Genomic DNA, 25,729 nt, shown 5'->3' on the forward strand with positions numbered 1-25,729 from the left:
AACACTATTTGCATATCACACAGCTGCATCATTAATATTGCTGCATCTGAAAGCCCTTGAAATAAAGCGAATGCCAAGTGTTCATACTGTTCTTACACATTGGCGAGCTAGAGAAATATAGAGTGCGAAGACCAGATGTAAGAAACAGACCGATCAAGAGACGGTATGTTACAACAAGGTTTTAATATCAATCCCACGCCAAAGCGTGCTCCAAATATTACTTCCAGTGTCCGGGTGAAATACTCGCAATTCGCTGCTGTTCCAATAGGCACGTGTGATAATGTAACGGGAAAACGCTCGAATCCCTTTTAAGGACAACGCTCAGTGGCGCACATTCCAAAAATGGAGAAAAAGCCAGTGCCTTCAATGTTTCTCATTGTATCTGGGGGGACCGAGTCCACCCACTGAAAAAAGTGGGTGGACTCTGTCCACCCACGTCTACCCTCGACTTGAGCCGTGGCAAACTGGCCAAAAAGAATGCAAGTTGGAAAAGCACTGAATACGGCTTTCAATCCTGTGTCATTAATGACACCGGACTGAAAGCAGTATTCCGCATATTTTTTTGTTGCTTCAGCTTTCATTCTTTCTGGCCAGTTTGCTTTATGTATTAGTCACCCTTCAATTTATGGCAACTAAAACATAAGGCAAACGGGCTGAAAAGAATGAAAGTGTAAGCAAAATAAACGCAGTAATACTGCATTCGCGCCGTTTTTCGGGTCCTGTCCAATCCTCCATCCGATTGGCTGCAAAAGACTGCTGCCGGTAGCCAATTGGATGGAGGACTGGACCCGAAAACCTAGAGACTCCAGGGTCTTCCCCGGAGACCCCGGAGAAATGGCAAAAAACCCAGAGTCTCTGGGGAAAACCCAGAGGTTAGGCAGGTATGACAGGCACCCGCACCGTGCAAGCGCTACTCAGTCCATTGCAAAACCCCAAGGGTACACCTAATGGGGAATGACTTCAATACACACGGACAGCTGCAGCCAAAATGCTATGAATATGGCACTACAAATGTCGGCCGTAAGTGGTACTCATTAAACTACAGTAAAGCTCAATGGAAAATACTATAAAACCAAGACTTCCTGCATGGACTGAGGTCTTTACTTATCTCGAAACACCTCAGTAATACATGCACTCCCCTTTCTCAAAATACAGCCCGCAAAAGCACTGATGGATTCTGCATCCACAACTCACCCAGGCAACACGCAAAGCTTAAACTCCACAGCACCCGCTACCTACCCAATTTGAGAGCTGGAACACGCCAGCACCGTGCACCATCTGCTGGTGCCGTAACCTGGAGGAAATGGCAAGGACCCATGGCCACGTGGCAAAGGCAGGCACCTCCTGCTCCTAGCCATCTACCCCACTCGTGCCTCGTCAAAATCACTGGGAGACTGGCCTTCCAAGTATAGTACGCCTACAGAACCTCTGAAAAAACTCCATCAAAACTAATACGCTGCTTATGCTGGTGCCTGGGCTGGAAGAGAGACCTGGCCTTCTCAGCCCAGGCTATTTAAGTGCCCGAAAGGCCAGGCTGTTTCCGGCCGGACGGTAGGGGGCACTCACTTCCGCCCCTCAATAAGAGGAGGCAAGTCCACAGAAAGAGGGGCCAGAGCGGCGGTCTGCTATGCCAGCTGCCCCTCTAGCACTTCCCTCAGAAAGGCAAAGCCTTCTCCTTCAATGCTAGAGCCCGGATGCGTGAACAGTGCTTCGAAGGTGCAAGAAGGTTCATTCGCATAATTCAAATGCAAATATCCAGGATGCCACAGAGCGGTAACAAAGAAGAGTGGTGCCGCACGAGGTTCGGCGAGGGCAGCTCTTAGGCATCAAGTTACGGCTGGAGTGGAAGGCAAAAAGAGCCTCTCTTTAGGCCAAAGAGGACAAGAATGTGCAAATGGAGAAAGAATGAAAGAGAGGGGTGATGTGAAACATGTGCAGTGTGAATACCAGAGTTCGGTCGTTGGTGGTATTTCGCACCAGGTTACACATCCCAGCCACGTTTGACAGCTCATAGCTTGCAATGGCCAGGTCATGCACATTTTTCTGATGCCCCATTTAAAATACATGAGCCTGTCAGTGGGCGAATGGAACTCCTGCAGAGCTTTAAGTGGGCACATCATTTTGTTTAGGGCCCATCACTCCTTTGATGTTTTGTTTAAAACACAAACCCACAGGTGGGCAATGTGTAGAAATCATTTTGCAAATAGCGAACTAGAATTTATACCAGGACACCAAGCCTTCAGTTTAGAAATCTGAGACAGGACGGCCTGATTACAGCAAGGCTGGGATATCTCAAGTGGTTCCATGACCGCTTCTCCTAACCGTCCATACCTCTCAACATGTTCAGTCCCCTGGACGGGTGAAAACAGCACATTACTACTGGTGTTATGCTGTTTGAAGTTTGATTTGTGGGTGTGTGTGTGTCTATACTGCTATTTTGTAGAGTCGTGGTAGTTAGGGTGACAACACACTTTCCATAGGGAAATTAAAAGAAAATCCTTTATTCTCATTCATAAAGTTCACCTAAACTGGCATTCAACTTTTCTGACTCAATCTGAACACTCATGCCAAATTTGGTGAAGTTTCAGGAAAGTTCTCATGCCGCAAACAATTGCTCAGTTACAAAAATTACTCTCGTGGGCTGCCCACTTTTGGCGATTTGTGGCATACACTTATTCCATTCTCTAAACTGGTGAATTCCAAAAAATGCCTAAAATATCATTAGCAAATGCTAGATATGCACTTTTAAAAATAAATCGGAAATATAGCTCAGTAAATGTGCAGAAGAGTCAGAGAGATACATTGAAATGCTGATTATGCCGCGCAATGCACAAAATCAAGTGCAGGGACCAGTAACCGCAGACATCATCCGTAGCCCCTGCACCAAACGTAGCCCAACACATCAACAGAAATCATGCACAGCCGCCAAATCATCCACAGTCCCCACACACTCAGACCGTACACCCCCACACCACGCCTCCTCTCACACACACACACATCCACCCCAACGGATACCAAAGTATAAGGAAATTGTGGTGTTCTTAAAAGACAAAAACAACACATTCATTTGATCAAAACAGACAAACACAATGTTCTGGTAGACAGCAAATTCTCAATGGTCACGCGCTATCCACTAGTTACTACAACGGTCTTCACAAAAACATTGCTGCAGATGTTAAAGTGGCAGATCAGAGACATCCCATCATCTGACATAAAGGCGCACATGCATTTTTTTACATTCCTGTGAGTTTTGGCAATTTTGCGTGTACATCAGTTCTTCTCACCAATGATTTATGGGTGGTGATACAATAAAACACATTAGCACCCGGGGTGGGGCAGGAAACCAATCAGGTCGCTCAGATCGCAGGCTGAATCCCATAATCTCACCCCTGTTCGGCGCAGCCAGATGGCTGCTTTCCCTGCCGCCCCACTATACCCCTAACAAACCCTCCCCTTCTCTCAGGTCTCCAGGCCCTTACCAACCCCGCAGCACCACTTACCTGATTCGTTCGGGGGTGGCACCCTGCCACTGCTGCCGTTCCACGTGACTGCTGGCTGCCAATGAAATTAAAGACAGGCTCCGTATGGAGACCCGTCTTCCTGATCCATGGCGGCCATCTTATGTAAGCATTTTGTTTGAAAGAATGGGACACCACGAGGTGGCCCGTTCATTCAAACAAAATCCAATGCTGTCAGCACCCCGGGTGTCCAGATTCATACTCAGGGTGCTAATAGCAATAATACCCGACCCGAAGCTATAACTTGGGCTCCGGGCCGTTACCACCCAATACGGCTAGCCAGATTGCGTATTATTGCTATAATGTAGCACGATAAACATGGCCAAAACAAACACTTCATGTCGGGTATGGCCAGTACCTGTGGTGTACCTTAGATAATTTCCACGTAAATGGAGGTTGAGAACATCAGTGATACCATCATGTTTAGAATCACAAAACAGCAAAAAGGTCCTTATATTAAACTATTCAGTGCTACCCTGTTCTTGTCACATGATTTTCCCCATGTTCAACACAAAACACTGCAGTAGTGGATCCAGGCGCCCCCAACAATCGACATGTTATGAGAAAAATGGACAAGTAAACGTAGCAATATTACTCACATGGTGAAACAAATTAGAAACCATCGAACAACATACATCACACACCCATCCTATCTGCATATGTCAAATAATTTCTTCTACCACATGCAAAAGAATGATTTGCAGAAAATAAATAATTGTAAAACACTGCATTAGCAAATCATAGCAAACAAACATACACACCAGTCCTTAACAATGTCCCTGTGCACCCATCCCAAGTTACATAGCAGCAGCTACACTCAAATCGTATGGCCTCAATGTTCGCCAGAACCCAACGAGTGAAGTAACCACCTTCAGCGGATGTAGATCTTCCATCCATAACAATTAAACACGTATACATATGTGTACACACACACACTTGTACCACCAACGCACTCAAATCTTGCAATAAAACCTACTGTTTACTCTGTTTATTTCAAAGAAAGTCTTCCAATGGTGGCATTGCGCTACTGACATCGAAACAGGTTAGTCCATGTATCTGCTAAAAGATTGTGAAAAGTTTGGCAGCCCCAGGCATGCATGCGTGTATGCCATAAGCGATATACAGGCCGACAAAACAATTGGCAAAAATCATCATTCATGCACCCCATTACAAACAATCCACACATAAAAAAGCACTAATACAAAAGACCATACTCTATAGGTTTGCATATGTGTACCTTCATAAAAGTTTGAAAAGTACTAACTTACCAAACAAATGCACACTTGCAACTACAAATTATGAACATAACACCTATAGATCACATTACACTTACTGCACTCCAACATGCACACTGTCACAAATATACAGGCATACAACATCATACATGCACCACCTCACAAACAAACCACTCATTAAAAAACAACGCGCATGATACAAAAACCTAAAAAATCATCCATTCAATCTTACACCTCATGTAAAACAGTTATTAACACATATATGTTGCACTTTAAAAGTGCATCAAAGAGCAACCAAAACCTCACAAAACTTGTTACCTAATCTTCATAGCGACTACACTAGCAGTCGCTCACACACCTCCCAAACACAATATTGTGTAACCAATTGTAATTTGAAGCATGTATTACCATTCAACGAGTTAACAGGAATCATGTAAACATAACAAAAACGCTGAGAAACACACTTATGTAAAATGTTTATACAACACCAACAGAATCTCAATCAAACACACTATTTGGTAACACAAGTTAATTTGGAGCATGCACTACTTTCTAAAGAGTCATTGGTAATCTAAACATAATGCGAAAAACACAGAACACACATACAACATAGGTTCATTCTCCACAAGCAAATGATCTGAAACCTCACAATACTGGTGCTTATTATCACACCAGCTTCCCTTAAGAAACATAATGCACATGAAAATGTATTTTGCAATCTTTATAAATGTCAAACAAGGGAAAGTGAATACTCAAAAAATACCTAATAATTCATGCATCACAACTTCATGTGGTCTCAAAAAAAGGACCAGAAACATAACAGCACTGTTCATGCATACAGTAAACCACCAACAGAGAAAAAAATAAGAAAACAGCCGAATTGTAAACACACATGTTTAATAACTAGTAGTAGTAGTAATTGCTTTGTTCAGTAAATTTACCTTTAGCACACATCACTCTAGTACATCATTAATAAATACATACGTTTCATACAAAAATATACAGTTCATCTACATGATAAAATATACAATTCATACAATTCGCACCAATAAAAATCCCCTAAAATGTATAAACACAAAAGACAATTGATCACTTAAGTAGTAAAAACTTTCTACGGAGCCAGGCACGACAAATACATTTGGCTACAAAATATATATCATTCACCACTTCAGTAGATCGGCATAAAGTGACAGCTTCAGCAATATTTTCAACACATGCTTTCCTAAATAATGGAATCAGGTACATTTTTTCCAAGTCGCTAAAGCACTTGCAAAATAGCAAAAAGTGGCTAACAGACTCAAGGTCCAAACTACACAACAGGCATATTTCGGAACTGCCACCTTTCCAGTTGCGAGTGAAGGTCGAAACTTCAAGGGTATCAGTCCTAAATTGCAGGAAGAGAGTATGCACATAGGCTGGGGTTAGTAGGCCCAGGAATCGCTACCCCCCCATAGACAGGTGTTGAGGAAAGGTAATCCAGTCCTACCTTCAGATTTATGAACCAAGAGAAGGAAGTACTGCTAAGCAAGAGTTTTTCCCATATAGATAGTGTTCTAAAAAGAAAGTTTGTATTTTGGGGAACCCTTTTTGATTACTAGCGGAACACATCCCAAAGTGTATAGCACATAGTAATGTCCAGAAAGAAACACACAGAGAGGGACTGCACAGTGAATATAATTGATTGTAATGAAAAAAAGGGGTGGTTCTCTTATACACACTTGCACATATAACAAAGGATTTGCTTGCAACAGGAAATTATATAGTTAGCATAAACAAAAAAGAATACAAAATACAGTAATCCCTAAACTAATATGGGTTACTAGGGAAACCGAATCAAGACATAAAAAGCAGTAAACAAAAACATTGAATATACCTATATATCCATGGTAAATTGTAACCTAAAATTTGGAAAAAATGTATAATGCCACATAGATCGCATTAATACATCTATAGAAGTAAACATTCTCATAGACAGATGTCAGACGTTCTGATACTCAGATGCCCAGTCTCTATTGCAATGAAATTCCTGATTACCATATATCAAAATACCAATAGACAGATGCCGTGTCTGTGGCAGTGAGAATTAAAATCAACAAATGCCACACCTTCAGTCACCAAACGTCAAATGTATAATGCATAGAAACTTCTAGTGTGCATCGGCCATAAACAGATGTCTTAGTGTGCATCGGCCATAAACAGACCTTCAGAATTAAACAAGAGCTTATAAAACGTTCCTGGGTATCCCGTTTGGCAAACATCGTGACTTCTCGTTTCAAATTGCGGGGCCGGTTTTGCAGTTTCCGCCAAACATCAGCAAAACCTGCCAAGTCAAGTTAATGCCTTACGTGGGTCGACCATTGCAAGGAGCGTCTCCCAGGATGGTTCAATAGGTCAGAATAGGCTTCTTGGTACTTTCCAAACTCTGGGGACCCCCAAAGCCAGATCCAGTAAAACATCGGTTTCCAAAGAAACTGATAATGGTTTCTAGGCCACATTCCATTGGTAGTGGGGCACTTGGGAAGCTGCTAGGTAATCTAAGGAGCTTTTTCAGGAACATAATCTCTGCTACACCCATGTTTGAACAGTTACTATGACCCCATAACTCCGCTCCATGGAATACTGTGGGTATAGTCTGGATTGAATATTTATGGCAGGGGAAGCAGCTTGCTCTCCATGAGAAGAAAGAATTTCCTTATACCACCACTATTTCTTTCTAGGATGGTCTGGGACCTACCAGACTGGGCTGCCCATGTTTCTGCATCAGTAAATCACACTCCCAAGTAGTCATAATGACTAACTTGTTCCAGGACAGTCCCGTCAACCTCCATACGAAGTGCCAGGGGCTTTGACCTCCTTTGGCTAAACACCATCACCTTGGTCTTGCTCCTATTGAGGGTCAGGCCGAGCTGGGAGCACCCAAGAACGAAATGCTCCAGACCATGCCTGATCCCCATAGGAGGTGTAGCCAGCAAGACCGAGTCATCAGCAAAAGAATAGTGCCGGGTAAACATCAGTGCCAGGTTTCAGTGGGTCAAACTTTCCCCAGGACAATCTGCCACCAGATCCAGAATAATTTCATTAATGTACACACAGAACAGAAGCGGGGCAAGAACACAGCCATGCCGCTCACCTCTGTTAACTGGGAACTGATTGGTGGTCTCTCCTGCCAACCCCCACCTTACCACCGCCGAATTATTAGAATAGAGCTGGGTGATCAGAGGACACCAATTGGACAGGCAACCCACGCCTCAACAAAACCTGCCATAACTGAGCCCTGTGTATCCTGTAAATCTATAAATACAGCATAAACCTGCATTCTTATTAGCACCGTATATTTCTGCAAGATGATAGACAAGCAAAAGCATTGGTCAACTATGCTCAGCCCTTGCTGAAAACCAGCCTGGAGATCAGAAATAAGGCTATTGGTGGTTACCCAGTCCTGCAGTTGTTGTAGGTCCACTTTGGCAAATAGTTTCTCTGTGGCGTCAAGTATGTCAAGTATTGAGATAGGCCTATAATTACCCGGATTTCCTCTCCCACCTTTTCTATATATAGGCACTATCTCAGCACAGCACTATGATTCGGTAACCCTGTTAAGGCGGACCACTGCTTGAAATTGCTTTAGTAATATTGGAGCAGAAATATCTGGTTGGTCCTTCCAGAGATCAATCAAAATTGTATCTGGTCCAGGGGCCTTCTGGCCCTGCATACTTATTAGTGTACTCTATACTGCTGTCAAGGTAATAATAATGTATGGAGACCAAACCTGACCCAACCAATCCCACTCTAAGAGGATCTTCAAGAGGGACCTCCTCTTTGTATAGGCCAGGAAATTGGGAAAACCATTCTTCTGCAGTGATCATGCAAGGAAAGTTGTTATCATTTGTTTCCTTTTGATCAGAAACCAAGGACCAAAAAGCCTTACTGTCATTTTTAATGACTGCTTCCTTAAGTTTGTCTCATTTGGATTTATGACATTCCTCTTTCCTCAGCCTCATTATGTTTTTATAGTTCCTCCTCTTGGAATGCAACACCTCCTTATTCACCTTGCCTTCAGTTTTAAGGTAAAAGTTTAAATAACATACATGTATTTATCAAAATTCCATCTTCAACACATTAGTAATAAAAAGGCCTCTGGCAAACCAGAAGAACAAACCACGGGTAAGATTCTGCCCCACTGTTCCACCACCGGACTCATAGTGCTGCAAAGGTATCGGGGAAGTTGCCCATTTACAAATATTATGTCAGCACAGCATTAAATGCAACTGTAAAATCACACCGTTGTTCTTTAATTCGAGTGTCACCACAGAAAAAGGGAAGCAGGACACAACTACACCAAACAAAGGCTAAAACAACCCATAGAAGACCATTATTCCAGTAAGTAGAAATGAGAAATCACTGCAAAACTGTATTTAAAACAATTCAAACTGTATTACATACCTACAATACTACTAAACAATGTTAGCAAAAATCAACAGAACACGAACTTCTTAATCATCAACATGAACTAAAGTAGCATAACAACTGCATTTTAGTGTTTAAATGAATCACTACTGTGATTAGTACTTGTAACTGCAAATATAATATTCCCTGTGTGAAACAGGTGACCCGAGGTAGAATAGTGATTAAAGTGAACCAACTGATAATGCTTGAAAAAGGTGAACCAACTGAGAATGGGCTAAAAAACACATACTATTAAAATGTAGTCAACTAAAAATACCTATCTACATTCATTGCAGAAATTACACTAAAACACAGCAACATAAGGGTACCAGCCGAGAAAAAAAGTACTGAAACATACAAAACGACTTTCTTACAAACACTAAATAAAAACTATGTAAGTCAGAAACCTTAACTGTGTTAGTAAAACGGCTAGCTGTACCCAGTGCTGCACATGCTAATGCATAGCTCTTTTCCCCACTCTTTCTCTCTCTCTCTCTCACCACACTATCTGTGCACTCTTTCTGTACTCATGTTTTGTCTGTCTTGCTGGCAGCTGCACAACCAGAGGAAAAAAAGATATGTTGGGTTGAGGGGCAGGGGTTCTATTGCAAGAGGAGTTATTAGGAAACAATGGACATATTTTAAATGTACTAAAATTGTAAACTACAATGTTTATGTGTAATGATCAATTCCAGTGTACATTGTAGTCTAAATAATGTCACACATTGTTACTAAGCAAAACACATGATCAAAATGTAGACTAGCCATTTGTTTTCTGGTAGAAGGTTATCATTCCAAGGTGGAGAGTCTGGTACACTCTTATTGTACTCTTTACAAAGATACCTCCATGGGGATCGGGAATGGCTCCTACAGGTATTATACACACTCCTCCCATGTATATAGGAGCTTCTCTAGCAGGCAATATTGGTGACATCCTCTCTGGGTTCCTACATTCCCAAGTCATCACTGGCCCGAGAGCGCTCACTGATCACGCCCCCATGCTGGTACGACTCTCAATAACAGGCTGGAAACCTCTGGCTCGTCGCCCACGGAGATTATAGGACCCAAAATTAGAAGGCAGAATGCTGTCCCAGGAGATAGTGCAGGCTAGTGCAAATTATTCTGAAACAAATGCAGGTGGGGAAATGTCTACTGACCTAGTCTGGGATGCCTTGAAATCTGTCATCCGGGGGGAGTTTATAAGCTGCATGCTGGCCTGTACGATGGCTAGAGCAGGACACAGAGCCGCTTTGGAGAGAAAGGTTTTCTTGGGGGGAAAATAACATAAGGCTACTGGACACTAAAGGCTATGGCTGTGCAAGCTAAAGGAGCCTAGGGCCAAGCTAGATCCACTTCTGGTGGAAATGACGGCACAAACGATGCTAAAAACAAAACAGTATTACTACACTAAGGGGAATAAAGCCAACAAGCTTTTGGTATATAAATTAGCTAGGCTCAGGTCACGTAACAACATCCTGACCCTCAATGATGAGGAGGGAATTCTATGTTACAACGACGCTAGTAAAACTGAGCTGGTGCACCATTATCACGCTCACATTACGGCAGCACTGCCTACTGACGCTCTGACTCGAAGTGATTATTTGGCTTTGGCAGTGCCCCTCAGGCTGGTCCTTGTCGTTAGCCAGGGCATAGAATGGCATAGAACGGCCTATACAGTGAGCTATCAAAACGCTCGAAGACAAAACACTGGGCCCGGACGGCTTCACTTCCCAGTTTTATAAAAGATTTCAGTCTCTCCTGATCCCCCATCTCGCCACGCTGTTTAATACATTCTATTTGCTGGGCAGGATTACCCCATCGATGCAACAATCCTCAATGGTCCTTGCCTTAAAGCCTAACGAGGTCCCCAGCGCTTCAGAATTATTTCGGCCAATTGCGACCATGAACATAGATGCCTAGATCTATTAAAATTTTCTGGCAGAGTGACTGATGGGGGTGCTCCCTGGCCTGATCCACTGGGACCAGACATGCTTCATCCAACATAGAAGTGTGCATGATAATATAAGCAGGGTATTGGATTTAATAGACATAGGCCAGTGAGTAGGACTAAAGTTGGAGTGGTCTCCCTTGATGCCCATAAGGCTTTAGACACGAGCGGTGGGGGCATTACCGACTCAGGTAATGCCCCAGGGCCCATAGCTACAGGCCCCGAGGCATTACCTGAGTCGGTAATGCCACCGCCGTGAGGGTCATATTGCTTTTAGTACCCCGGCCCGCAAGATTTGTGTGACCAGGGCATTAAAAACATTTTTTTCTGTCCTGAAATGTTTCGGGGTAGATTTGTTTTTTAAACAACCAACAAAATGGCCGCCGGGAAAGGAACACGGAGTCCGTTTTCCCTTTGCATGACAGCCATCGGGAGCGGACGCACTGGAAAGTGTTCCCAGCACGTCCGCTCGCTAAAAAAAAGGCGAAGAAGGTAAGTGGGGTTGGGAGGGAGGAAGGGAGAAAAAAAAAAAAAAAAAAACTTACCTGCGTCCCCGGCGGGGAACGATGGAAGCCTCCAGCTGTGTGAAGGCGCGGAGCGGGGATGGCCCCGCTCCGAGCCTCCACACAGCTGGAGGCTGCCCTCGTCCCCCACCGGGGACAAAGGAGGCAGAAGGTAAGTGGGGTGGGGAGGGCAGGGAGAAGGGACGAAAGGGAAAACAAAACAAAAAAAGCCTTAACTGAGTCCCCGGCAGGGGGCAAAGGCAGCCTCTCGGCCGTGGGGAGGCTCGGAGCGGGGATGGCCGTGCTTCGAGTCTCCTCATTGGCTGAGGGCTGCCACGCCCCCCATCGGTCACAATGGCTGTGGAATCCCAGCTGAGGGATTCCCGGCCGGGTAATGCCCTGGCGAGGGCCAATCAGAATGATTGTTTCATTCTGATTGCGCCCTCGCCGGGTACTAATGAACCTTTCTACATACCCTGGAGTTGAACCTGTCTTTAGGAGCTTCCTCCTAACTAACTATGATGCCCCCACCACCAAGATTCTAGTTAATGGGAGTGCAATCCAACATATTCGGATTGCAAGGGGTACAAGGCCGGGCTGTCCAATCTCGACTCTGCTGGTTGCACTGTCCATGGATCCATTTGCCTAATGGGTCAGGGAGAATGTAGGCATAAGGGGTATTCCGCATAAGAATGAGGAATACAAGCTTTCTCTATATCCAGACGATGTCCTAGTTACAGGAGCTGATGAGGTTTGTCTCAGGATTTGTGGTTAACTATTCAAAGTCACAGGGTCTGGAGATATCGTGTTGTGATTAACTTTGCATGCATCTGGAGCAAGTGACTAGAATCTTGAGTTGGAATGCAGGGCTTAGAATGTTTATCTATGAGTGTGTTCCAGGCTTCTCAGTTGCAAGGATGTAAGCCCTGAGAGAGGTTGCCGGTGGGTGTCCTATTACCCCTTTTACTTAACTTACCTGACTCTGAGAACTGTATTTGATGTACCTGAACTTAAGTAGGTTAACAGTTCACTGGAGTGTCAGAGTCATTTATGGGCAGACCCTGAATTCAACAATGGCAACGAGGATGAAGCTGGCTGTGCTGGGGGGACAGCACCAAAGGGAGACACCCACCGCCCCCCCTAAGAGAAGTGATCCTTTCTCAGGTAAGAGCACTGGATGGCTGTGAGGCGCTGCAGGTGCAGTGATGGCAAGCGTGGCCCAGACAGAGGTGCTACAGAGGCAGAGGCGCAAGAAAGGCCCAGACAGAGGCGCTGTGAAGGCATTGGAATCAGAGCAGCCATGGCTGTCGAGAGGTGCTGCAGAGGCAGTGGAGCGCTTTTATGTGAAATGAGGTGCTGCAGAGGCAGTGAGGCACTGCAACAGGCAGTGAAGAAATGCTGCAGAGGCAGTGAGGTACTGCATGAGGCAGTGAAGGAGCGCTGCTTGAGGCAGTGAAGTGGTGCTGCAAGGGCAGTGAGGCGCTGCAACAGACAGTGAAGAGGTGCTGCAGAGGCAGTGAGGTGCTGCATGAGGCAGTGAACAGGTGCTGCTTGAGGCAGTGAGGCGCTGCGTGGGGCAGTGAAGGAGTACTGCATGAGGCAGTGAAGGAGCGCTGCTTGAGGCAGTGAAGTGGTGCTGCAAGGGCAGTGAGGCGCTGCAACAGACAGTGAAGAGGTGCTGCAGAGGCAGTGAGGTGCTGCATGAGGCAGTGAACAGGTGCTGCTTGAGGCAGTGAGGCGCTGCGTGGGGCAGTGAAGGAGTGCTGCATGAGGCAGTGAAGGAGCGCTGCTTGAGGCAGTGAAGTGGTGCTGCAAGGGCAGTGAGGCGCTGCAACAGACAGTGAAGAGGCACTGCAGAGGCAGTGAGGTGCTACATGAGGCAGTGAACAGGTACTGATTGAGGCAGTGACGTGATGCTGCAAGGGCAGTGAGGTGCTGCAAGACGCAGTGAAGAGTCGCTGCACAAGGGGTGCTACAGAGGCAGCAAGGCACTGTATGGCACAGTGAGGTGCAGTGAAGAGGTGCTGTGAGGGCAGTGAGGCACTGCAACAGGCAGTGAAGAGGTGCTGCAGAGGCAGTGAGGTGCTGCATGAGGCAGTGAAGAGGTGCTGCGAGGGCAGTGAAGGAGTGCTGCATGAGGCAGTGAAGAGGTGCTGCAAGGGCAGTTAGGCGCTGCAACAGGCAGTGAAGAGGCACTGCAGAGGCAGTGAGGTGCTCCATGAGGCAGTGAACAGGTACTGATTGAGGCAGTGACCTGATGCTGCAAGGGCAGTGAGGCGCTGCAAGATGCAGTGAAGAGTCGCTGCATAAGGGGTGCTGCAGAGGCAGCAAGGCGCTGTATGGCACAGTGAGGTGCTGCAAATGTGAAGAAGTGCTGCAGATGTGAAGAGGTGTGAAGAGGCGCTTTGCTGAAGGGTTAGCGCTTTGCTGTAGTGAACAGGCGCTTTAGTAAGGGCAAGTGAGCCCCAATGTGATGTGCTGCAGTGTGCAGTGAGGTGCTGCAAGAGGCTGTCAAGCGGCGTTGCAGAGTAAAAGTAATTGGACAGGAGGTCCAAGGGAGCTGCTTAAAAGTGCCAGTGGAAAGTCAAGAGGTCCATTGGTTAGGAATGGCAGAGGCTGGAGTCTCAAGGAAGCGCTACAGGGAGCTGTGAGGAGCTGCAGTGGACTGGAGCTCAGTGTAGTGCTACAGGCACTGTGAGGAGCTGAAAATTGAAGTGACTTTGGTTAAAGTTTAAATGAGAAAGTGCTGTGTCAGGGAGTCACGTAGATGAACATTGCAGCGGTTGATGGGAGAAAGGTGGAATGGAAGTACCTCTGTTATGTGGCTGGATTACAGGAGGGGCTGGCAGAAGTCCACACCTATGAGTTGGGCGTGTTCCAGAAAAGTTTGTTGGAGCTGGAAGCTCCGCTCTCATGGGTGTCTCAGCCTGAATGATGACGTCATTCAGAATACAGGGGGTGATGGCAATGACTGCAGCGGAGCGAAGGCAACACTAGTATCAGTGTTTGCTTCTTTGGAACATTGAAGTGAGGATCTGTAAAGGAAAAGAAAAAGGAACCCAGGTTACGTGTCGAGTCGTCATGACGTGGCATCTGCATGTGATTAGGTTCTGTTCTTTGATGATACGTGCCGAGGCGAAGAGCCTTGATAGGCCAGATGATGCTATTTTGTTAGGACAAAAAGGAGCCGGAAGAGAGGAATGCCGTGGAGCACTAGTGGTTGTGGCTAGCAATGCGGAGGAAGCCAGCGAAGGTATTGGGGAAAGTTTAAGTCAGTGACTTGTGTTCCGTATTGGTACTGCATTTCCACAAGAATGACAGTTGGGGTGGTGATCTCCGTTCCTGAAGATTTTTGCTGCAGATGCCAAGGGATACGTTTCATGGAAAGGGGGTCCACAATCTAATTTTGATGGAAATGTTGTTGCACTATTGATGTTTGGAGTTAACATCCAATAATGCATATCTGTGATGATGAGGCCTATTAATGAATGTTTTCTTAATTGGGGGTTCGATGTCTGTTTTGGAAACCTCAAGGAACCGACCAGGAGGGTGATGTATGGTTTATAACCATCTGGTGGAAGGTTCTAGTGTTCATTGTGGTTGGGCCACACTTCAAGTTTGGTGAGTCATGCTATTGCCATATGGGTGAAATTCGTTAAAGAAGTTCAATACATGTGTTTGAGTAACTTAATCATGCATTTCTCCACAGGATCTTACCATTAAGACTCTGCAGGCTTAAAGTATGGCATTGTGATGTGATGTTTATTGTTATTCTAAACCATTTGTAATGCTCAAGTCGTCATTTTGATATGTGTGTGGTGTAGAGCATGGTGCAGGACTCATACTTGTGGGTTTTGCGGGGGCTGACTGTACTGTCTAAGGTTGGGGACTAGTGGTCCTTAGTTAGTTGTGCTGTGACACAAATTTGGTGGGACGTGGTCCCCGAGTAGCCGGCTGTGGTAGTACACAGTTTTGTGGTGAACTAAGTAGTTCCTGGTTATGTGGTGCTTTTGTATTTGGCATATGTGGTAAGACGTGTGTGGACATTTGTGTGAGTCTGGCTGGTTTGTTGTTTATTGTGCATGATCCAATGTTCCAAGTAGATATGCATGACTATGTATCCTAACCTAACATTTATTTCCACAGGTACACTCCGAGATCAACCCTGCAAGTTTAAACTATGGACTCTTATCTGGCGTTTTTGTTCTACTGTTAACCATGTTTATAGTAAATCTGTTGTTCCAGGTGTTGTGGAGTAGAATTGTGTGTGGGTTTCAGTGTGCAAGTCTGAGTGGATAGCATAGCATTGTGTTGGATCAAAGGGTGCAATTTATGTGCTCTCTTCATGGTAGTCAAATGACAAATTGGTGTCAAAGTTGTGTGGTACCAGTGGTGTCAATGTGACTGAGACTTAATCTCAGTGGGTGTGTGAAAGGGTACAGTTGGTGTTCTCTCATGTAGTGAGGTCGAGTTGTGTGAGGTAATGGTGTCTAGTTTGCTGTGTTATCAGTTGCGGCAATGTGACTAGAACTTATTCTCAGTGGGTGAGTTAGGCTAGGTGCTATAATCTTTATGCAAGTTCATGCAAGTGGATTTCTGGTGCAGTGTTGTGGGTTTGATGTTGGTTGATTTTGGGGTTGACATTGGTTGGTGGCTGGCTTCCTGTTTTGAGGTTTGGTAGTATTGGCCAGCCACGTGGCGGTTGCTGGGTTCAGTGTATTCAGTACAACGATTGCCAATGATTGCTGGTAGGAATGTTGTGTCTAACAAGTTTTCTTCCACAGGTGACTTTAAACTTTAAAAGTGCCGATTTCACGTGGAGATAAAACGTTTTGGCAGCATGCAATTGGCATTTTAGTAACGTTAGATTAAGATAGGAATTAGCTGTCATGAGAGGTCTATAGTATCAAAATTTTGAGCATGAGTGCAAGAGGCCGTAGCAGTAAGTTTTGAGAATGGAGTGCAAGCTGGCCACAGTTATAAGTCATGGCCTTTATCAGGGATGCATTTAGCGAAATGGATGTTTGTGAGTTTAACGCAAAAAAAATAAAAATATTTAGCTGTTCCATGTAGGTAGATCAATATGTTCTCTCCACGGGTGGACTTTAAAGCTTAAAAGTTGGTGCACTATTTAGTTTTTGCTTTGACACATGTGTGATGTTGGATGAGTGCCAAAACACGTGTTTTTGGGAACTGGTTCTGTAACCCTACATTTTCTCACAGGCACATTATCAGTATGGGCCCTGTAGGCTTGAATTCTGGACATTGGTGGGGTGTTTCTTTTAATTGGTTACCATGTTCAATGCTCAATTGGCCTATATGGTATGTGTGTGGGGAATGGTGGTTGTTGACTCAGGTGCAAGGTCAACATTATAGTGTTTAGCTTTTGCAAGAACCGTGTGGTTTAAAATTCAGCTAGAACAATGTGATATATATGGCAATGCAAATGTAAACTACTTGCTGGTGATGTAGCAAGAGTAGGGAGTGGTCTGTGCATGGATTTTTAGGTCTAAGTGTATGAGGTGTAGCTTCAGTGGATGTGGTGTGAAGGGAGTGAGATGAGATATTAGTGTTATGAGTGTTGATTATTTCTTCATTAGAGTTATTAAATTGATAACAGTGTTCATCATTAGCTGTTCCATGTAGGTAGATTAATATGTTCTCTCCACTGGTGGACTTTTAATTTTATTCCACATATGGACATTAATGTTAATATATTACTAAAGTGGTGACAAGAACTAAACTTTTTGGAGTTATTTTTGGTTACTGTGAAATATTTTCTTTAATCTTTTGTTTTTCAGGTGGGACTTTACTGGACTAATTTATTTGATAAAATATTGCTCTTGTCACTCATATTTTACTGCTGTTGTTGTTGTCCTTATGTGGGAAGATGTGTTGTGATTAACTTTGCATGCATCTGGAGCAAGTGACTAGAATCTTGAGATGGAATGCAGGGCTTAGAATGTTTATCTAAGAGTGTGTTCCAGGTTTCTCAGTGGCAAGGATGTAAGCCCTGAGAGAGGATGCCGGTGGGTTTCCTATGTCTCCTTTTACTTACCCGACTCTGAGAACTGTATTTGATGTACCTGAACTTAAGTAAATAAGTTAACAGTTCACTGGAGTGTCAGAGTCATTTATGGCCGGACCCTGAATTCAACATATCGCTCTCTCAAGATTTGGAACGATTCCTGGTGACCCTCTGCCCGATTCAATGGTCGTACAAGGCAATGGACTATCTGGGGGTTAGGATCCCATTGGCAGTGGATAACATTTATCGGCTTAACTATCTTCCCCTGTTCTCTGAAGTCACTAGCTCTTTGGAACATTGGAATTCTCAGGCCATCTCTTGGTTAGGCTGAGTCGCAGCGATAAAAATGAGCTTGGTACCCAAATTGTTATACCACTTCCTGACGCCCCCATATTCTCCAGAATAAAATAGTTTCTTTTATATGGAAAGGGAGAAGAGCTCAACTCTCAAAGAAAGTGCTTGCTACGAATGTGAGGTTGGGAGGTATGGGTGTTCCAGATATTTATAGCTATTTCCTTGCCATTCAACTCTGACGTGTGTTTTCCATGGGGCATAGCGTCATCTCTCCCTCTATGGGCTTGCATAGAGCAAGACATATCTCCAATTCCCCTGGCCCAACTCCCCTTTACTAATGCTAAACTGTATCCACGAGATTGCCTCTACTACCGTCACCCCAGGTCTCTCTTGCATGATAGAATAAGGCCATTGGGAGATGGGGTGGACCAGGGATCCGGCCCTTTATCCCCTGTTTGGGGAAACCCGAACTTCATGCCTAGAGTTAAGAGGAAGGGATTTGAAAGATGGGGAAGAGGCGGGCTGCAGGAATTGAGGCAGCTGTACTCGGCTGGAGCTCTGCAGACTTTGGCGGACTGCCAAAAGACGTTTAGCCTTGATAAGAGGGAGAGATTTAGATATGCGCAGCTATGCCATTGGGCCTCTAAATCTGCCGTGAGGGGAAGAGCGACCCTTGTCTGCCCTAGGACTCATTTAAATAGAGGGGCTGTCCAAAGCGAACGTGGCTACATTGTACAGACTCCTGGATTGGTTTGATATGGGGGAACGCTTTCCATACATAATGAAATAGGAGCAGGATCTGGGAACCCATACTGGGGAGGAATCTTGAGATCACATCTGGGCTAGGAATCACCTGTTATCCCGTTGCACCCCTGATAAAGAATGCCAATTAAGACCATGCTGCTGGTGGTATCTCCCTCCTGATGGACTGCACAAAATGATTCAGGGGTACCCTGACACATGCTGGAGAGGCTGAGACGAGGTGGGGACGTACCTGCACATGTGGTGGACATGTATGAGAGAAACATGCTTCTAGAAAGAGGTTCTCTGTCATATAACCGATCACAGACATCGTACTGTCATTGGACCTTCTTCTAATAATTTTGGGAGACACAAAGGCTAGAGTATACCCTTTGGGGTGAAGTGGTGCTGCCGTGCGCTCCCATTTCTTGCTTGCAGCGAAGTTGACAATACAGCAGAATTGGAAAATGCCAGAGGGGACAAACATTACAGCTTTGCCATCAGATGGATACTACAAATGTGTGGGTGTCTGGCTCCCATTTATTTCCTATGTTAATAATGGTCTCCCAACTGTGTATAGGCCGACTATGTGTAGGTATATGGCATTGCTTTGATGTCTAGGAATGTAAAGATTTAGTTGAAGTCGGAGGTGGAGAAGCAGAGGGCGGGGATTTGTGGGGTGAAAGGGGAGTGTGATCACCAGGTTGGAAAGAGGAGGGAATCAGCAAGTGAAATTTGCAAGTACCCAGCCATGTCTTCTGTAATTTTGTTTTACCAAATGCCAGCTGCTTTTTCCTGTGCAGAAGCACCACGAAAGACAAGATTGGTACTTCATCTTACAGGTAAGTGCTTCAGCACCATATGGAGTCTTGTAAGTCACTGCCTAGTAAGCTCTGCCTTGCTTTGGAAACCCGGCCTATGGTGACAACTAAAGCAGCTTCATAGACCATCTCGGGAGTCTTCGCATACACTTTGCAGCACTTCCCCCTCACTGCCACATCGCCTTGAGAGTGGATCCTCATGTCCCCCCCGGTCACCCCCCAAACGCTTCCTGGGCAGACTAACATGAGAGGGGGCACATAAATTGCGCAGGTCCAAATGTTTATATCGTTTAATGTGTTTAGCCTTAGGTAAAATTCCAGCGATAGGGTGATGCCATATGTGGAACACGTCTTTTTTTTACCTACCATCTTACTATTCAAGAGCACGTATAGAGAGAACTGTGCAAATTACGTAAAATGCTGTCATAGACTGTTAAAAAAGATTGTGGCTTCAGTTAAAAGCTTTTTCGAGGTTAAGGCTTGAGGATAAGCCAGTATGCTTGTGGTTTACGTGGACTGCTTACACAATCAGTCTCCCCTGCATAATCCTGGCATTTTACGCAATTGTTTGCTTTTTGTGTGTGTGTCGGCCTCAGAAGGTAAATTGCAGCTCTGGTTAATAGTACATAACATGGCATTACTCAGATGCTCACTGCAAGCTACAGCTGCTGCTTAAATCATACTATGCAGTGTCATTTATGTAACCAACGTCTCTGGTTTAAACTAGTTTGAGACAGTTCATGATGACGATTCCGTTTCAGGGGCTTCAACGTCTTCTAGGAGCAGCCCCACCCAGAGTCACCAAGGAGGAAACAGGCCAACAGATCTGTAAAGAATAAGCGAGAATGCGAGTCAAAGCATCCAAGTATTCGTCAGTGGTCAGGCAAGGTGTATTCTGTGCAGGAGAGACCTTCCGATAGGTGAAGGAGAGATTTGCAGACCAGAATCAGGACCGCAGCATAAAGGAATGCCACAGGGAAGGGCAAGCAAGCCACTGTTTCTACATTTCTTGAGCAAGGACAGCACCAGGAAGTAGCGAAAGGAACACAGCATGTGCTGCGCATCTTACCTTTTTTCTATTTTGTAACACCACCAGGTAGGAAATTGGCACAGCTGCTGCAATCCAACACATGTATTGCCAACTCTTTAGTATACTATGGCATTTTTCTCATTATTTGTGGTGCACATTGGCAATAAATTGTGTGCACAGTCAAAATAGGCTACAACAGTTAGCTGGGTGTGGCAGGGTGTTTATTCTTGTTTACCGCTAAGAGTTGGTGGTTAGGGTTTTGAGAGTTTTGCCTCCCATGGGCTAGTGCTCCTTTAAAGAGGCCACTTTTTAATTTTCACCTTGAGAATCCTTTAATCCAACTGAGAGGTCGGCTTTGGGTATGCACTAAGAACTCCAGTAATGATTGTAGACTGTGAAGCAAAGGGGATTCATTCACGCCATCTTGTTACCCAACTAGTCTTGATTAGTCTGAGCTATTTTCCCATCAGAAAAGTAGTCCTTTCAATTCTGTTCTCGCAATTTTTTGTTCTCTCAATTTCATTTTCTTTCAGTTTTCATTCCTGTAAATTAGTTAGAAGACCAATAATGTGGCCTTTTATTTTTTTAAAGCAATGATGGTCTAGTACAAATAAAAGTATAGTTTTATCTTTACCGTAGGTCACAGCAGCAGAGGTGAGGAAAGAGTGTAATGCTAAAAAGCATCACATCTCCTCAGGCAGAGTCGACTGTGTGCACTGGCCACAGTCTCTGCATCCTGGGCTGGCTCATTGTTATTCACAAACCTTATGTCCCAGGTTGGCAGGGCAGGACTATTTATCCATTTCAATGAAAAACAATGAGATGCAAAGTGAGAATCCTGGGTACCGATGCTGGCCATGTCCACACAATGCTACACTCAGCCTGCAGGACATTTCTGAACATTCTCTAGTGTAATAACAAGCAGGCACGGTTGACAATAACAGGACAGTCGCCAGCCAACAGCCCCAACACAGGGGCACAGTCAGTGAAAAGACCCATATCAAACAGTAGAGCCAGTCCTGAGTGCCAGCCTATGCAAGACGATTTTGCTGCAGTGTTTGCAGGCAACTCATCTGTTCAAAAATGATTTTGCCTACGTTCGTCCATGAATTTAGCATAGGAGGAACGCATTTTGCTCTTTTTTCCTGTGTTTAGATGGTTACCACTTGACACTGATGAGATTAAATTCAATTGATAACTATGATGTGTTTTAAAGAAACATCTAAACTTTTATTTTAAGACATAACGAATATTTTATGTTGATTTCGCCCTCAATGAACCAGTGGGAGTTGGAAGTCTCATCCCAAATATGTTGACACTGAGTGGAGCAGCCGTGTGGCACTGTATGAGCAGCAGTGGGTGGTGTTGGTGTCAACAGTACAAGGGAACTGCCCATCCCCCTTGCAAGAACATATTTGGGCCCTGGCACTTTTTTTCTTACAGATTAAGCACTGTTTAAAGTACAGGTGAGAAGGAGAGTCAAAACATCCTGATATTGGTCAGTGTCGAGGAAAGCAGTACCAGAGGGGAGACATTCTTACACACAAATCAGGAATGGACCACAAAAAAGCAACATACTGGGCAATGATATCCACTATTTCTACATTTCTTGAGCAAGGACGCCACAGTGGAGCAGGTTATGTAAAGACAGCACCTTCTCAGCCATCAAGGAGAAACTGCCATTGACTTTTTTTATGCGAAAGTGCTAACTGTTAAAGTAAACATTTTGTGCTGAGAAACACTTGTTTAAATATGCGTTATAAATGCCATATCATATCATAAACATGCCTGTACTTAATCGGCAAAGAGCTTCCATATTAGCAATTTTCTGTTGTATCTCCCTAAGGTAAGGGGTGGGCTTTAGCCTCTTGAAAGTGCATGTCTTTGCCATTCTTACACTCGGTGGAGGGGGTTACGTTCCTTTTTTATCTCCCTAGGGGAAGGGATGTTTTGTTGTTTGGAGTGGTACCTCTAACAAATGATATGCTAAATTATATCCACTTTTAGTGAGATTTTGATTTCACTACCAGGGCGACAAACTCTTTTCTCGATTTTTGACCATGCAGCTGAAACTACTTCAGCAATCGGGTGGATATATTACGTTTTGAGAGAATACATCTCTAATGTGGTGGTGTCTTCAAAGTCCAAGACTTTTACACTCTTCATTTGGGGGTGTTGTTCTTTTTATCTCCCTGAGAGAATGTTGGGTCTAAGTCTTTGTCAGTCTTTACTTGGGAGGGTGTCCCCTTTCATCTCCATAAGAAAAGGGGAATGGGGTTACAATCTTCAGCTGGGTGGGGTTATTCTTTTCATCTCCTTAAGAAAAGGGTTGGCCCAGGTCATTTTTAAAATAATGATAAGCATATTAAAATGTGTAGGGATAATTATTACTTATATACATTTTATTTTGTTCACAGACACCGCCCTGATGAAGGACCCTGTTGGTCCAAAATGCATCGGTCAACACTGTCTGCCTACTGATAGTTGAAGATGATGCAACCACAGTATTAACTGTTAAGGTGCAGTCAGCATTGAGGATAATTTCCTCAGTCCTGCTAGATTTTATATTCATTTTAGTGCAGAGGTGATATACCAATGTGCACCAAATACTGTTTTGTTGAGTATATTGAATTGAAATTGAAAAGTGGTGCTCACTCCCTCCTCTTTCATATTGTCACATGTCTTTGCCAATCTTCCCTTGGAGGTGTTGGCCTTTTAATCTCCATGAGAGAAGGATTGGTCCATGTTTTTGCCAATCTACCCGTGAGGGATGTTGTCCTTTTTATCTCACTGAAATAAGGACTGCTCTGAGTCGTTTTCAATCTTCACTTGGTGGGGGGTGTTGTTTTCATATCACTAAGTGAAGGGTTGGTCATTATCCTCTTGAAGGTGCATGTTTTTGCCATTATTCACTTGAGGGGTATCGTCCTTATTATCTCCCTAAGAGAAGGGATGTTTTGCTGTTTGAAGAGGTGTGTCTAACAAAAGAAATTCGAAATATTTTCCACTATTATTGAGATTTCACTACTGGTGTGTGTGACGAAATCACTACTGCCGCACAGAAGTACAGCGATGAATAGTGGCTAAACCGCGAGTCCCTCACTACTACTAAACCAGCAGTAATTCCAATCATAAACGTAAAACAGACATGCCCGACAGGTATACCTTCTTCACCTTTTGTACTAACTCAGCTGATGGCAGGCTCTACTATCAGGAAGGTTGTGTAGTGGTAATATTATTAATCTAAACAGTTATTGTGGCTGACTCCAAAATAAAAGTCCAATCAAGGTTCTATAAAAATATATATAACTTTGCAAACAACCAACTAAAAACACTTAACAAAACCCCACCACTCTGGAGAGAGCACAGAGAATGCAGAACTGGTATGAAATATCACTCTGGGTACTTGAGCAGGGGATATCAGGAAAGCAAGTGCAGCAATGTCACTGTTAAACAGATATGCCTTTCAAGAAAAAGGCAGAAACGGGTGCTTAAAAATCAAGAGACAGATCCTCTTCACAGTATCGTATTCTTGTCTTTGAGGCTCAACATCATTGAACCAAGGTTCTGGGAGTTTTGTGAAGTGGTGTTTGAGCACAGGTTTGTGGAGTTGGTTGACTGCATCCAACACGTAGTGTGATCCACGCTGCAATGGCATGTGGCAAAAAAGAAGCCTGGGACAGTAAGCTGATGTCCTGATTGGCGTAGCTCACAAGCAGATCAATGTGGCAATTGGGGACCACAGTTGCTCCTTGACTTCTGGATTGCTGGGAGGCCCAATCCAGGGTCTCCAGGGACAAAGTATGCCCTTTGGTTGCGCTCCCACTCCATGGAGCTTCAATGTGTACCTACAGGGGATACTTCAGCTTCAGGGAACAGGGTCCTAGTTCCAATGCAGCCACCAGTGATGCCTTTGTGCAAATTGTGCAAAAGTAGTCACCCCCACTGTAACCTGAGGATGGTTAAGGGACAGAGCTCTCCTCCACCTTTGTTTTACCTCTATGGCAGAATTCTTTGGAATGAGCTGCACTCCCAGTAGCGGTCCAAACATGTATCCTTCATTGCTTGATAGTTCAAAGAAGAATCAAGGAAGGCATGAAAGACCATTTCCTTATAAAGAAAAACGTAATCGGTAATTGGATAGAAGCAAGCATGCAGTAAGGGGTTCAATCCCATTTGCTGCAACAAGTGACCCATGCCTTCCTGCATCATACCCAGAATGCCTTGCTCCATAGGAAATGGAGGGTAGCCCCACAGACAAGTACGATAGTGGAACCCATTCTCTGTGGCTACCCTAATTCCACCCCTTTCCATGCTGCATCTTCAAAAGCTCCTTGGTGTGCAGCACTCTGGTGTGAGCTGGATTTTGTTGTGTGAGTTCCCATTTGAAGCAGGGTTCCCAGGAGATCACCAGGTGTGAGCTCCTATGTCTAAGGGGAGGTGTTACCATTCCTCCCTGGGGATCAAAAGATGAGAGCATCTTATCCATTGTCTAACTGGGAACAGTGCAGCCAGCCAGCCTACCACGAACACAGACATTGCCCTTACATAGTTGGTCTGGGCTCACAGAGCTGACACTTCTATGATATCAGATTGGTGTGGCTTTAATCATTGTTTGCTCTTATCTGTCTCCATAGCATAACCAAATATGGCGTATTTGCTTCCAGATGGAGAAGGCAACATTATATTTTGGATCACAGGTGCAGACATTAAATTGCAGCCTCTGTCTGCAGTTACTTTGGGTCACAGCAGCTGCCAAGAAATGCACATGTGGCCTTTGGACCTGCCAGTTGCATCTGAGGAGCAGGTTCTGCAATTGGTAGGTGACTGTAAAGAAAGGGCACATGTATGCAGTATGCATTTGGCATGGAGCTTTATGAAAGGTGTTACCCAAATTGTTTGTTTACAATTGTTTGAATTACCAATTGACCGATTTTAAAGGGTCCCAATTGACCTTTTCACAATTGACCATATATATATATATATATATATATATATATATATATATATGCAGGAGAAGTGACTTGAGGCACACCTTATTACTGCGCCAAAATAAATAAGTACCAAACGATAGTCCAATGCTGGTGTATTTATTTACAGTTGCCCTTTAAGCGTGCTTAAAGGGCAACTGTAAATAAATACACCAGCATTGGACTATCGTGCATTTC

At 44.4% G+C, this 25,729-nt stretch overlaps 1 long non-coding RNA gene across 1 annotated transcript in view; it reads left to right on the plus strand.

The window, feature by feature from the left end:
* Positions 1-25,729, plus strand: part of LOC138515551 (uncharacterized) — a 97,937-nt gene that overhangs the window by 30,746 nt on the left and 41,462 nt on the right. The gene's annotated exons all lie outside the window — the stretch shown is intronic.

Source organism: Ambystoma mexicanum, chromosome 6q, assembly GCF_040938575.1.
Source record: "Ambystoma mexicanum isolate Mex_15411 chromosome 6q, UKY_AmexF1_1, whole genome shotgun sequence".
Taxonomy (NCBI): Eukaryota; Metazoa; Chordata; class Amphibia; order Caudata; family Ambystomatidae; genus Ambystoma; species Ambystoma mexicanum.